Here is a 16,187-nt window from a genome sequence, read left to right as displayed (position 1 = left end):
AGATGGTTAGACCCAGGGCTAATATACCATCTTAACAAAGAGTAATAAAGCACCATCTTAACAAAGAGTCATAAGTATGGAGGAGAGTAAAGGACAGCTGGGAATGGGGCTTTGAGGGAGGAAAATTGTGGGAAGGGGACTAAGAAAGTAAGGTAAATAAGAGTTGATTAGTAAGGCTTGTTATGCAGATTAAAGTCCTCTCAGATGATAAGAGCTGTCTCTTGAGAGGAGGACACCTTTACAAATGTAAATTTGTAAATTTCCCATAAAAGGGAATTTTATGCCCTGCTTTTAGGCAGAAAGAGAGAGGGCAGAGAGCTCTTCCTGTGTTTGCTGTTTCTTGATTGCCTTCAGCTCAAAATAAACCTAATGCCAAAGTGGCATATTTTGGGATGTAATATTCTGATCCCCTCACAAACAAGGGAGCCAACACAAGAAAGGAAAAATCAAGCTAGATGGGCAGGCAAGGAGGGGGTGGGCCAATGTTAAGATAGGCACGGAACTTCTCGGCCACCTAGTAGGGTTAGGGTAGGTGACCAGAATCCCCTTTATAGGTCACACATGGTTACAGAGCTATGACTGCTATGGCAGTAAAGAGATCCCAGATAGCAAAAGCCACTGAGGAAGAATCAGATTTGCTGCATGGTGTTGACTGGCATTGGCCTAGGGACCAGAGCAGGCAGCAAAGTGAGCATTCAGGAGCACCTAGCAACAGAGGGAGGCATTGAATTCTTCTCTTGGCATCCACAGTCCTGGTACCCCTTAGTGGAGAGCTCTCGCTGTACATTCAAAATTTGCTTGGAATTTTTAGTAGGCAACAAAGAACCTGTGCTCTGTAGGAAAGTCAATGATCAAAAAACAAACAAATAAAAAACCAGCCCAAGCTGCAATCTACCAGTTTAGGACACTCAGGGAGGAAACATTTACCAAGTATGATGTGGGAGTATGGCTTCTGTTGGACTCAGCTGAAGCAAGAGGTGTGGTTTTTTCCCTGAAAGACTGGGGACACCATATGTTAGTATTGTGAACTCTAAAGGGTGTTTTTCCATAAACTCTTACCAGTAAACTAAGTGGGTGTCAGCAGAAACAATTGTTTGTGAAATATCAGGAGTTATTCACAGACAACTATTTACAAAGGCTGGTAATATTCAAATATATATTTAAAAAAATCAAGTAGCAAATGTTAATAAACACCTCTTTTATGTTCCTCTACTCATTAATTTTTTCCATGCATATTTCACCATCTAACATGCTATATAATTTATTCATTTAAGGTGTATTGTTTACAGTCTTTCTCCTCTTGCTAAAACATAAGCTCCTTTGGTTCTGCGTTTAGGGATTATCCCAATTCCTAGCTCAGAGCGTGGCACCACGTAGGAAGTAGAAATGATTCACTGAATGCATGAGAGACAGTGATGGGTGCTGGGTTTCTGGGGATCAGAATTTACCCTTAATGTGATAGATCACATTACAAAATGGGGTAGGGCCTGATTTATAAATCCAAATTGCAATTTATGAATTAATGCAATCCTTTTGGGGTAAACAGAAAAGACCAGAAGTTTGTTGAACAGAGGGCAGTGGATAGGTCCTTTCAGAGAACAAATCCACACTAGCAGTTAGCATGGTGAACAAAATCGCAAAATAGTTCCATTCTTTTAGGCTATGTTAATCTAGCTGGGGTGCTGCAAACAGATTTTTTTGGGGGGGCAGATTTTTCTATTTAGATTGTTGGAACCAGTTTTAGTTCATTTGCAAAATCACTCAGGGAAACATTACGATCTTTGATTATTAGGATAACCATTTTAGAACTGAAGAAACAGAGATTTACTTTAGGCTGTCGATTATTACCACCTCAACATCTGTGACTTAGTTTCTCAGAGCTAACACACAGAAGATGCTCTATTTCTTAAGTGAAACCAAATAACTTGTCCCTAGTTCATAAACGGAGGGGTCAAGATTTGAGTTAGGTCCATTCTCTTTCCATTGCCCAGGCTGATGATAATCATGATCGCTGAAATTTCCTGAGTGTTACTTAAGTGCCAGGTACTGTTCTAAGTACTTTGTATTTTATAACTGAAGTTCGAGGTGAGAAGGAATTTGAGTCCAGGCTGCTTTCCTCCAAGTCCATGTGTTGTATTCAACTCCTCCAAGTCCGTATGTTTGCATTTTATTGCCCCTTAGATTGGTTTTTGTACATGGAAAACACTATTCAGAAGTTGTCTTGCCTTAAACAATTGGTGTTCAATTTATTAAAGTTACAGATTCACAAAACTTAGTTCTTCCTTAAGATAGTAGTTTCATCTTGTAAATTTATGCTATACTTATAAATCTAACAAATGTTAGCAATCTGTTTATTTTTATGATGTTGATAATTTTTTATTGTTTTATTTTGGAAAATATTAAATATATGCAAAAATGGAATGAATCATATAATAAATCCACATGTACTTTTCACTCAGTTTCAATGATTATCAACTAATGGCCAATTTATTTCATCTGTACTTCAACCCATTTGCCCTCTGTTATTATTATGACTTAATCCTCATTATCATATCATTTCAACCATGAATACATCCATGTGTATGTTAAAAAGTAAGAACTCTTTTTATTTCATTTATTTTTTAAACTTTATGATTTTTTAAAGATTTTATTTATTTATTTGACACAGAGAGAGAGAGAGCACAAGCAGGGGGAGCAGCAGAGGGAGAAGCAGGCTCTCCACTGAGCAGGGAGCCCGATGTAGGACTTGCTCCCAGGACCCTGAGATCATGACCCGAGCTGAAGACAGACTGAACCACTCAAGTGCCCCAGAACTCTTTTTAAAACATAACCCCATTTCATTACTATACATAAACAAAATAGCCATAAGCTAGCAATATCAAGTCTCCAGCCTTATTCAAATTTCCCATTGTCTCATAAATGCCACCTTTTAAAAAACGGTTTTTTTGTCTGAATCAGAATTCAACAGGGTCTGTCTATTGTGATTGTTCGATAGGTGTTCTAAGTTTATTTTAATCTATAGGATGTTTCTCTCTTCCTTTCTTTTTCCTCCAGTTTGTTTATATTGAAGAAAATGGATCATTTATTTCATAGTTCGTCCTTTACCGTAATAAAATTGATATTTGACATAATTACTCAACTGCATTTTTTCTCAAAGCAAATACAGCAATCTCCAAATAATACTGTCATAAACAATATGATTACTTGAAAAACTGTACATACAGTTGGGGTGGGGGACAGTTCTTTTTTGTCCTTAAGGTAATATCCCACTAGGAATAAAAAATCAACTCACTCTGTTTCATAATTGCTTGAATTTCTTTTTCTCTTGTGGATTTGATACAAACTGGACACGCAGTGAAGTTCACCTGTTTCATCTTACTTTTATTAAAAAATGAAAATTCCACTGAGTAAATCTGATGACCTAATTGGCTTTGTGCGGCAATTCGTGAGCCAAGCAGCATCCCATCTAGCAAGCAGAAAGGGGCTGATGAGCTGTATGGAATGAAAGACTTTTATAGGCAGAAATGGGTTGGGACAAGGAAGTTACTAGTAAAAGAAAAGAATTGTTTCAGGCAAGGGTCCTTTCCTTTGGGGTAAGGGCAGAAGTCTATCCCGTTGATCACCTCACTAATGCTAATCAGGAAATTCCAGATTGGGTAAAGGTCACATTCTTGCAATTAAGTCTTGGTTTATTGTCATGGGGCAAATGCCCCCATTGTGGGTCTGCTGTTTCTTTTTATCTTTTCTTTTTAAAAAAAACAACACATTCTATTATTAGTAATTGATAATTTAAGATTAAATTTTGTTTTATTTTATTTTATAAGATTTTATTTATTTATTTGACAGAGAGAGACAGCGAGAGAGGGAACACAAGCAGGGGGAGTGGGAGAGGGAGAAGCAGGCTCCCCGCCGAACAGGGAGCCCGTTGCAGGGCTCCATCCTGGACCCTGGGATCATGACATAAGCCGAAGGCAGACGCTTAACAACTGAGCCACCCAGGCACCCCTAAATTTTGTTTTAAATTAGGTAAATAATTTGTATGAATTTGAGAGTCAAACCTACAAAACCAATCCTCCACATGTACCCATTTTCTTTTGATTTTATGGTTTATCTTCTGAAGGGGTTGAGAATGAGCCTCCCCAAAATGTGCCATTTGGCATGTGGATTACTTTGAACTGAAGTCAGTCAAGGTCCAAAAGACTTAGGAAGATGTTTTACCTCCTCCTTAACTGCCTAAAAGAATTTAGATAGAGGGGCTGGTCCAGAAGAAAACTATTACTAGGGATAACTATAAAGAGCATGGGTTAGGTGTGCTAAGTCAGGGTAAGCTCAGTAGAGCCTGGAGAGCAAATTCTTCTCTGTGTCCCATTGTCTCTGCATGGCAATAACAAGCATTAATTTACCAAATATCTGCTCTTCCTAATTTCCTATAAACTGTTTTTCTCTCCTTTGAAGTCTCAGACCCCTAATCCTTTCTCTTTAGCACAGAATGGCATATAAGCTTCAATTGCTGATTACCTGAGGGTCTCATATTCTTCTAGGGCTCCTGCATATATGTAATTAAATTTATTTTTCTTCTGTTAATCTGTGTCAATTTAATTCATAGACTGGTCAAAAGAACCTAGAAGGATAGAGGACCATTTTTTCTCCCCTACACTTTTATCATTTGCTTTTTATTATTATAAGCAGGTATGAACTTCAACTCATACTCCCTTTACTTAAAAATAGCACACTATTGGGACATCTGGGTGGCTCAGTTGGTTAAGACTCTTGATTTTGGCTCAGGTCATGATCTCAAGGTCATGAGATGGAGCCCTGCATCACGATCCATTCTTGGCAGGGAGTCTGCTTGAGAGTCTTTCTCTCTCCCTCTCACTGCCGTGCTCTCTCTCTCAAATAAATCTTTAAAAAATCAGCATACTATTTACATTTTTCTTACCTTGCTTTTTTTATATAACATATCCTGGGTATAAATCTATAATAGCATGATAGACACTGGGGAGGGTATGTGCTCTGGTAAGCGCTGTGAATTGTGCAAGACTGTTGAATCTCAGATCTGTACCTCTGAAACAAATAATGCAATATATGTTAAGAAAAAAAAAAAAAAGAAGAAGAAGAAGGTAGCGGGAGGGGAAGAATGAAGCGGGGGAAATCGGAGGGGTAGACGAACCATGAGAGACGATGGACTCTGAAAAACAAACAGGGTTCTAGAGGGGAGGGGGGTGGGAGGATGGGTTAGCCTGGTGGTGGGTATTGAGGAGGGCACATTCTGCATGGAGCACTGGGTGTTGTGCACAAACAAGGAATCATGGAACACTTCATCTAAAACTAATGATGTAATGTATGGGGATTAACATAAGAATAAAAAATAAAAAATAAATCTATAATAGCATATAGATAGAGCTATTCCTTATTCTTCTATAAAGCTTCATATTACTGCATTGTGGGACTGTATCAGAATTTATTCACCAATCCCCTATTGATGGGCATTTGGGTCATTTCCATGTTTTTGCTATTATAATTAATACTGAAATTAATGATCTTGGAATTATAGTCTTGTCTTTCTTCCTTTATTTCTGTATTTTGTCAGCGTATCTTTGGGATGTATTCCTAGAAGTGGGATTGTTGAATCAAAGCTTAAATGCACATATAATTTTGTCAGATATGACGAAATTCCCTTCTATAAAAATTGTACCATTTTTCACTTCATAAACAATATAAGAAAGTGCCTCCTTGCCTAAAAAAGCCTTGTCCACAGAATTTTTGTCAAACTAATAAATTTGAATTTGCTGCCTAATAGATAAGAAATGACATCTCAATCTGAAGTAGATTACCTTTATTATGACTGAAATTGAGCAACTATTCATATGATTAAGTCTTTTAATTTTTTTTGTGTGTGAACCATTTGTTTATTCTCTAGCTTGCTTTCTATAAAATTATAGTTATTTAAAAAATTTTTTTGAAGCTTTATATGTGTTAGGGATATTTACTGACACAATTTATTGTTATATAAGGAGCTAAGATTTTTGCCAGTTTGGCTTTTATCCTTTTTGTTTATGGTATCTTTTCCTATGCAAAAGTTTCTTTTTATATATATACAGTTTATTTTTTCTTATGGTTCTTTTGGATTTTGAATAATAAGAAAACATTTTCTGACACTAAGTTCTAGTATAAATCCACTCATGTTTTTTCTAGTACTTGTGTTTTAATTTTTTTACACTTAAATCTCATCCATTTGGAATTTCTCCTGGTGTGCAGTATAAGAAACATATCTTTTTATCTTTTTTATATTACTACCCAGTTATCCCTATGTTACTTATCAAAAAGTTGATCTAGTCGACACTGATTTGAGAAGATACTTTCATCATATACTAAATTTGCTGTTGTAATTGTGTCTGTGTCTTTTTTTTTTTCTTTTTTTGGTGGGGGAGGGGAGGGGCAGAGGGAGAGGAAGAGAGACAATCTTAAGCAGGCTCCATGCCCAGCATGGAGCCGGACTCGGGGCTCGATCTCGCAACCCTGAGATCATGACCAGAGCCAAAATCAAGAGTCATCGTTTAACTGAGCCAGCCAGGTGCCTCTGTAATTGTGTCTATTTATTTGTTTGCTCTTCAGTTTCATTGGTTTGCCTGTCTTTTCAGGCACCAATATTGCATGTTAGATTTACAAAAGCTTGGTAGGATGTTTTCATCTCTGAGAAGGCTAGCCTCTCTCCTACCTCTTTTCTTCCAGAGTTTTTCTGGCTATTCTCGTTTGTTTAAACTTTCAAATGAATTTTGTAATCCACATGTTTAGCTTGAGAAAAAAACACGAGCTGTGATTCTTTTGGGGATTGTGTTATATTTATAAGTTAACTTAGGAAAAACTGGTATCTCTGTCCAGGAACATGGGTGACTTCCTTTTGTTTAAATCTACTTTTGGGTCTTGCAGGAATTTTCTTTAACATATGAATATGCATGGATTATAGAAAATTATGTCAGGGTAGTTAATATATTATATGAATTTTCTATTTTGTTATATTAATAAATATAAAAACTACATATACAACCTTAGCAACAGAGCCAGAGACTTTTCCACTAACATCAGGAACAAGAAGTGTGATATCCAAGGCTATGTAACATTTTGTAGGAAATATTAGTCATTGCAAATGTTAGATAGCAATGGATTCCATGAGCATCTGTGTATGGAAATGATGGACATCACTCTTCTTATTACTAATTTTAGTGGCTTTGGTGTTAAGGTTATATACGTAATTTTTATATATGCCAAGGAAATACCCACCAATTCTTGTTTTATCATTTTATTTTTATGTAAATGTGTAAAATCCATAAATGGATTTTGGTAGATGCCCTTTCTTCATCTCTGGAAATAATCATCTAATTTTTCTCTTTAGGTCTACTAATTTGATGAATTATATAAATACAACTTCTAATATTGAAACACTTTTATATTCTGCAAAAAATGAACACTTTTTTGTGTTTAATTGAAGTACAGCTGATATATAATGTTATATCAGTTTCAGGTGTACAACATAGAGATTTGATAATTATATACATTACTCAGTGCTCACCATGGTAAGTGTACTTACCCTCTGTCACCAAAGTTATTACAATGTTATTGACTATATTTCCTATGTGGTACTTTTCTTCCCCATGACTTATTTATTTTATAACTGAAAGTTTGTACCTCTTAGTCCCCTTCTATTTTACTCATCCCCGAATCCCCCTCCTTTCTGGCAATCACCAGTTTGTTCTCTGTATTTATAACTCTTTCTTTCTTTTTTAATTTTTTCTTTCTTTTGTTTTTTAGACTCCACATCTAGGTGAATTCATATGATGTTTGTTTTTCTCTGTTTAACTTATTTCACTTAGCATATTACCCCTTAAGTTCATCCATATTGTTGTGAATAGCCAGCTTTCTTTCTTTTTTTTTTTTTTATGGTTGAGTAATATTCTATTGTGTATATATACCATATCTTCTTTACCCATTCATCTATCAGTGGAGGGACTCTTGGATGCTCGAATATATGGACATATGATTTTAATGTATATTTTTTAGTGGGCTATTTGCTCTTTTTTTTTTTTTTAGAAGGAGAGAGTGCAAGTAGGAGGATGAGGGGCAGAAGGAGAGGGAGAGAGAGAGACTCTTAAGCAGGCTCCATTCCCAGTGTGGAGCCTGATGGAGGGCTCAATCTCACGACCCTGAGATCATGACCTGAGCTGAAATCAAGAGTTGGACGTTCCACCTGACTAAGCCCCCCAGAAGCCCCTATTTGCTCATATTTTACTGAAGCTTTTTAGTGTGATTAGCCTGTAGTTTTCTTTTTTGGGGGGATGCAATTTTACCATCTTTTAGTATCAATATATTTATTTTATTAAATGCCTTCAGGATTTTTCCTTATTTTTTAAATATTTAATCCTTAATATCACTATGATTGAAAAATATATATTCATTAAGAAGCACTTTTACTAATCCAATTAACTAAGTTTGCCTAGGTATTAAGGAAGGCAGATAAATATCTCAAGTTAACTATATAAGAGGCTTTGGTTATGAGTGAGGGTTGAAGGAGCAGACAGCTATGGGTCAGACTCTCAGAGTTATTTTTTTCTCATTTCAGAAGATTGGATAGCACATAGTAAGTGCTCAAAACTATTAGATATTAGGGTAAGATGGACAAAGGAACATGAGCCTGATGAAAATCATGAATCTGAAAATAAGATCAGTACATATAGTCTGGCAATAGGACGAAATACTTGAAACTGGGATTATTCTGGAAAATCCTGGCTGTATAGTTATGGCTTTTATAGACTTCCTAATGTTTAATTGACTAACATTTGCCATATAAGGAGAAGAGAAGAAAAAATAAATGAACTAACATTGAGAGTATTTACCAAGTGTGAAGTTCTCTCTGTGCTAAGGGCTTGATATTAGTGGATTCAAACCACAAAACTGTGGGGGTAGTTATTAGTTATTAACATTATTTTCAGGTGAAAAACTAAGGTTTGGGGTTGCTAAATGACTTTTAAAAACTAACTCTCCAACTCATAAGTTTAGGAAGTGACCAAGAAAAAATTGAAAGGGAACAGGACATTTGGTTACAGAGCCCACTTTCAACTACTACATAAGGAACTTTTGCATTTCTGAGATAACTGGGGTAGTATATATTAGTAGCAGAAAATTTAGGAAGCAAAAATGAGGAAAAAGGAAATGAAAACCTGGAATCCCGTCATCTAAGAAAATAAGTTTTGAATATATCCTTCCAGAACTTTTCCTGTGCAAATTCATGCATATAAACATGCATTTATATATATGTACTTTTTTAGCAAAAGTGGGAACATTATACACATAACATTTTGTTAACTTTTTTTGACTTAATAATTTGTGGAGAGTTTTTAAGTTTTCAAGATTCTGCCTTTTAAATTTTAATCACAGAATTTTCCTTCTGGCTCATATGTGACCATGTGCAAACTTGCGCATCTTTTTTGTGGACCCTGATGGCTGGGTTTGATTCTTCTGACATTGCTTCTTAAGGGGTTGTACATATTTTATAAGTAAGAGCAAAAGGGTTGAGGACAGATGGCTAAAGCAGGACCTGGCAGATGTAGGTGGTCAATAAATGTTTGCTAATTGAATTAAAGAATGCATGATGAATTACAGTTTTTTTTAAATGTAAATGTAATCACTACATCCTTTTAGCAAGTTATGAGGGATGCAAATTCCTGGGGATGGGGCCCCTGCTGAGAAACAATTGTGATTATATTATTGTTTCAGTGCAACTGGCTTCACTATCGAAAATGAAATGATAAAGGAGTTCAATAGTCCTTGTGTGATAAAGCAAATTTCAGTGCCCTCCTTGTGCTTCTCTGTGTCTCCAAATCTTACTCAGATAACAATCTAATGGTAGAGAAGCAGGCAGAGGTCATACACTGGCAAGTTCAGAATAAGAAAATATGGAGATAAGCAATTAACATGAAAAATACTTCATCTCACTCATTTTCAAAGAAACGTCAATTATTGTAAACACTTAAGTGTGAAATTGTTGTGTATATGCGGTATAAATTTTGTACTGACAAATTACCTCCCCATAGAGCAGTACAACTTTACACTCTTCCCCACGATAACAAAGGCCATTTCTCCACATCCATGACTGCTTTGGGTCTTTTTTTGTTTCATTAATGTAAAAGAAAAAAAAAAATCTATGTTGAGTTCATTTTCTGGATTGTAAGTGTGGGTGAATGTCTTTCTTCATTGTTGGGGGCAAATTTTTTCATTCTGCTCTTCTAGGTTCTTTGGCTGGTCGAATAATTAAGCTGATAAAAGACAGATTAACAGGAAAAAAAACCCACAAATTTAATTTCATATGTATGAGAGCCCCATGCAAACATGAGATGCAAAGACAGTCAGGCAATTGAACTTATACGCCATCCTGAGCTATGGAGTGGGATAGGAGCTGGGGCTTCCAAGGGAAGGAGGGCAATTCACAGGAAGATAAGAAGAGCAGATGTTTGCCTGGTCCTATAGGTAAGTCCTTCAGATAAAAGCTATCTCTGGTATTATCTCTCTTTCCGGGCCAGAGCCTCTATCTAAATTCTTTTAGGCAGTTAAGGGAGAGGTAAAAGTTTTTCTGAGTCGGCTAGGTCTTGACTGCCTTCAGCTCAAACTACTCCCCATGCCCAAGTGACGCATTTTGGAATGGTATATCCTGCTCGCCCTCGACACTCTCCTCGGGCCTCCGCACCTGTGTATTGTCTGTGGGTATCTCATGTTCATTTTCTAGGTCACTGTTTTTTTTTTCTTGTTAATTTGTACAGTTAAAAAAGTTAAGGTTCTTAATCCTTAGTCATTTACTTTGCAAATATTTCCCCCGAATGTTTCACTTATCTTTTACCTTGGTCCACTGTGTCACAGAAAATTTAATGTTTCTATTGACAGATTGTCAGTCCTTTCTCTGTTACCTTCTTGGCCCTGTGCTTAACATTAAAATATCTTTTCCATCGAGATTTTTTTTCTCCCAGTGCAATATTATAAGAATATTCCCCTTGAAATATCATCTCTATGTTTCTTTACCTGTAGCTCTTTACTTTGTCCAGAATTTTTTTTTTTGCATATAGGATCAACTCAGGCTAACTAGCAAATTGTCCACTCTGTGCTGGAATATGCAGTGGAAAAAACACCACAATTGATTAATTCTCTCTGCCATGGATATTGGGTGGGAGAATGGCAGGATCGATTTATTAACAAATGCACACGGAACCCCTCCCTACCCTTTGGCCCACGTGACTTCAAGCACTAGGAATGCAGAACTGAACCATACAAGCAGTGTCCTGGCATGGAGCTGCCAGTTAAGTTGCAAAAGAAACAACTTAATACGAAGATAAACACGAAAATGTAAAGTAGTGATGAGTGCCGTGAAGAACTAATAAAATAAGGCAATGTGATGAACAAAGGTTTCCTTAGCTGGAGGAGTCTGGGAAGACTTCTCTGAAGAGGTGGTATTTAAGCAGAGACCTGAGTGATGAGCAGAAGCCAGGTGTAAAGAATCTGGGAGAAGAAAACTCCGGAAAGTGAAAAGCAAATGCGAAGTGACCAGTGGTTAAACTAGCCGAGAATATTTGAAGTTAGAATTAAAGCGCAAGTATTGTGAGAAGGAAAGAGGCGCTCGAGGTAAGCAGGGTGCAGATGTTACTTGGCCTTGTAGAGCTTGGTAAAAAAAAACTGGGTTTTATTCTAAGTGATGGGGAGACATTGGAAGATTTTAAACAAGGGCGCCCTGCAGTGTGGTTTACAACTTACATCTGTGCACCTGCCATCCCGGAAGCTGCCACTAGAGGGAGGTAGGGGGCGATGGGGCAGTCATCCCTCAAATTCCCCAGTTCACATCCTTCTGCAAGGGAAATCACCTTCGATTATGGCATTACCTGCTTAAAGAGGAGGAAATGTCCAGGAGGAGAACAGAGTCTGTGTGATTAAGGCAAGAAGCCAGGAGCTTTGTTTAATTTAAAAAAAAAGTGGGCATTAAATAGATTTTTATAGATATATTTCTAAGATTATTTTCAGTAGCAACTAAAAACAAATGCATCCTTGGGATTGACCAGCTGGCTGGTTCCTGGGTGGCCATGCAAACCTCACAAGGTGGCAGGGACTCTGGTGACTTTTCCAGGGGGTATGGCCCTAGCTCAGTAAGTTTGGGAGTTTGATATTTTATCAGTGCTCCCAAGGCAGTGGAATGATAGAGGCTGAACTACTTCAGTCACCTCTGGAGCGACTGTTATCTGTAAGTCAGTCAGTCACCTCTGGAGAGACTGTTTTCTGTAAACCAGAGTAGCTTTATACCAGATTACAGCAAGAACCTCCCCTCCCCCCGCCCAGGCAGGTATGCCCTGGTACATCTTTCCTCTGATAAAACAAAACTGGAAGTCAAACCTTTGCCAGCCCACATGCTCAGTGAACAGAGCATACGTGAAAGAGGTGAAAATGTTTAATGGTGTCTGGCTCTGATTTTCACAGTTGAGATCGCTGCCAGGTCAACATGAATTCGGCGGTGGGGTGGGGGTGGGAGTGCTTTTCTCCCGGCAGTTCTTGAATGGGCACAACCAGTGTTTGCCTTAGTGGCTTTCTTGGTTGCAGGTGCTGCTCAGGATGGTGCTTCAGAGAGCGGGTGTTGGAATAACACAAGTGAATTCTCACTGTGGCTCAGTCTCCCACTAACTCTGTGATCTTGGGCAAGTGACAACATATCTGAGATTTACATCCCTCATCTCGGAAAGGGGATGATGGGATCAGAGTGCCCACTTCCTAAGATCGCCGTAGGACTAAATGAGAACACACGCAATGTGCGACGCGGTGCCAGCTCTTGGCAAACACTGCAAAATGGTGGCTTTCATCCTGTGGTCAATGCCCCTTTTTGATTGACAGTTTTTCCTTCTATATACTCAGCCAGTGTGTTGAATTATGTTTTCATTATTTAATTCTAAATAGGCAATCATATTCCAGAGATGGGGGTGGGTGGGTCACTTCCTGTTTACTAATGACATACTGACACCACCCTGCAAGACCACCATCCCCTTCCCCTTGAGTCACCACCTAGCTTCCAAAGCAGGAACCCTCAGGCCACTACCACCACCATCTTCCAAAACTCCACCACCCCCCGGATCTTGGGTCATTATCCAATTTCACCATTATCTTAAGCAGCAAAATATAAATAGCAAAAATGGATGGGTCCAATTTTCTTACAGGAAATGCATTGGAAAGGAAAATGTGTAATCAAATTAGGTTCCAGTAGATGACAAGCTTAGTTTTAAAACTACTGAAACTCATGCATCCAAATTCACATACAGCAAAATAATTAGGATTATGTCTTAGATTTTAACAGAGCAGAAGGTGAAACAAAGGAGTTGATATGAAGAATTTAATGGCAAAAGAGAACCATCTTCAACATTTTAGGCTCAGAAGAACACATTCCTTGCAGGGGAATGTGATCTAAGATCTGGGTCACTGACCACATTGTGGCAGCTTGGCACACTGTAGAATTCTAAAACGACATTGTTTACGTGGTCACTAAAAGGGATATTGAAATACTAACTTGTCTTAGGAAATATATAGTTATAATAAATACTCCAAAGGCAAAATTAAAGTTACTCAGTGACTAGGAGACAGGTGGTAACCCATATACATCCTGGAACAGGAAAAGGAAATGACAACCACAAGTTTTCTTTTTAAATAAAGCAAAGACATGAGTATACTTCTGTTAAACATTGCTAGTGGTCAGTGTGTAGATAGCCTATGTATTTCTGATAGACCAAGAGGAGTTTGTATTTAAAGTACTTTCATCAATATTCCAACCACTTCCTTGCATGCTGAAACATATTTTGCATTTTCAAGAAGAAGCTTCAAAGTTAATCCATACTGTGTAATAGTTATAATCAGACTGGAAAATACCCCAACTATGTTGCCCTTTGGCTACTTCCCTAAATGACTTTGGGGAGCAAGAGAAGTAACAAGAGATCCCACTTACATCAAAAACACCATAGAACACTTATATTAGTCAGGGTTTTCCAGAAACAGTCAATAGGAGATATATAGATATAGATCCCATTGGTTCTGCTTTTCTGGAGAACTCTATGACTAATATATTTACAGCCCTGTCAGGCAAGAAGAGTTGATGTTTCAGATAAAGTCTGAAGGAAGTCTGTTGGATAATTTTCTTTTACTTGGGAGAGGTCAGGATTTTGTTCTATTTAAGCCTTCGACTGATTGGATGAGACCTACCCACCTAATGGAAGACAATCTGCTTTACTCTAAAGTCCACCGACTAAATGACAATCTCATCCAAACACACCCTTGCATAAACACCCAGAATAATGTTTGACCAAATATCTGGGTATTCCATGGTTCAGTCAAACTGACACATGAAATTAATGATCACAGCAACCTACTCGTAGAGCATGTCCTTGGGTGAGAACACATTCAACCCAGGCTTCCCTGCAGATGTCAGCATTGAAGCTGAGAACGACTGCTCAACTTAGGTGACATGATGAATTCATCAAAGGAAGATGTTCTTGTAAGTACTAAATTTAGGGATGTGGCTGAAGAGAAGGGCAAGAGCAAATGTTCCTTTAGTCTGCGGCAGACATATTTAAAATCTTGGACTTTGTTTCTTCAACTGTAAAAGGAACATAAGACTACAGTATCTGTGTTCCTTCTCTGGGTTTTGACCAGATCAATTTGGAATCATCACACATCTGAGAGAGTCTTTTAGAAGGATGTTTGGCCAACCTAGAACGAGAGGTATTGGCCAACCTAGAATGAGGGATAGGTTGGTAATGATAGTGTTGAATTCAACAACTGCAGACGTCACTTGTGTGTACACACAGTAGGGCCTCAAATAACTGCAGAGTGAGTTTCTGTTGATGACAAAAACTTAAGCAAAAGCCCAGGAACTGGAAGCACAGTTTGGAGCAGAAGGTACAGTGTGAGGACTCTACAGAGCAAGGTCTCTAACATAGACTGGGCAAGAGGACCAACCAGGCATGGGAAAATCATATTACAAGTTCTACTGGTATATATAATTTTATTTATTTGGAAAAAATTTTACACTTACAGAAAAGTTGCAAAGATAGTACATAGAGTTCTCCTATGCGTTTCACCCAGCCTCAGCTACTATCGTATCTTACATAATCACATTACAATGATCTAAGCCGGGAAACTAGTGCTGATACAGGACCATCAACTAATCCACAGACTGAATTTGAACTTTGGTTTTCCTACTAACATCCTTTTTTCTGGTCCTGGATCCAATTTAGGATTCTACATTGATCTAATTGCCATGTTTTCTTAGTCTTGTCCAATCTATAAGAGTTCCTCAGTCTCTGTTTTTCATCTTTGAAGGCTACTGGTCACTTATTTTGTAGAATATCCCTCATTTTGGGTTTGTCTGATGTTTTCTTGTGATTTGACTAAGGTCATGCATTTTTGGCAATAACTTCACAGAAGTAATGTGCCCTTCTCAGTACATCTTTTCGTATCATATGCACATGATGCCAATGTGTCTTGTTACTGGTAATGCTAACTTTGACCACCTGGTTGAGATGGCATCTGCCAGGTCCACTGTAGAGTTATTAATTTTTTTTAAAAGATTTTATTTATTGATTTAATTGACAGTGAGAGAGGGAACACAAGCAGGGTAACTGGGAGAGGGAGAAGCAGACTTCCCGCCCAGCAGGGAGCCCGATGTGGGGCTCAATCCCGGGACCCTGGGACCATGACCTGAGCTGAAGACAGTCGCTTAACCGACTGAGCCACCCAGGCGCCCTGAGTTACTACTTTTTTTAAAAGATTTATTTATGTATTTATTTGAGAGAGAGGGGTGGGGGGAAGCACAGAAGGAGAGTGAGAGGGAGAAGGAGACTCCCTGCTGAGCAGAGAGCCTGATGTGGGGCTTGATCCCAGGACCCCAAGATCATGACCTGAGCCAAAGGCAGATGCTTAACCGACTGAGCCACCCAGGCACCCCGAGTTATTAATTTTTTTTTCAGCAATTAAAAAGTTTATGATGGGAAGAGAGTTTGAAACCATGCATACAGCCTATTTTCATCATACCTTTACCCACTAAGATTAACATGCACCACTAGCCCCTTCCTGTAACAATAATTGTGGTATTTGCCTGATGGTGATTTTCTAATTTTATC

Source organism: Mirounga angustirostris, unplaced genomic scaffold, assembly GCF_029215605.1.
Source record: "Mirounga angustirostris isolate CCGP_5_RB_7025 unplaced genomic scaffold, mMirAng1.0.hap1 SCAF_2, whole genome shotgun sequence".
NCBI lineage: Eukaryota > Metazoa > Chordata > Mammalia > Carnivora > Phocidae > Mirounga > Mirounga angustirostris.
The sequence above is the reverse complement of the archived record's forward strand: the minus strand, read 5'-3'. Positions refer to the sequence as shown.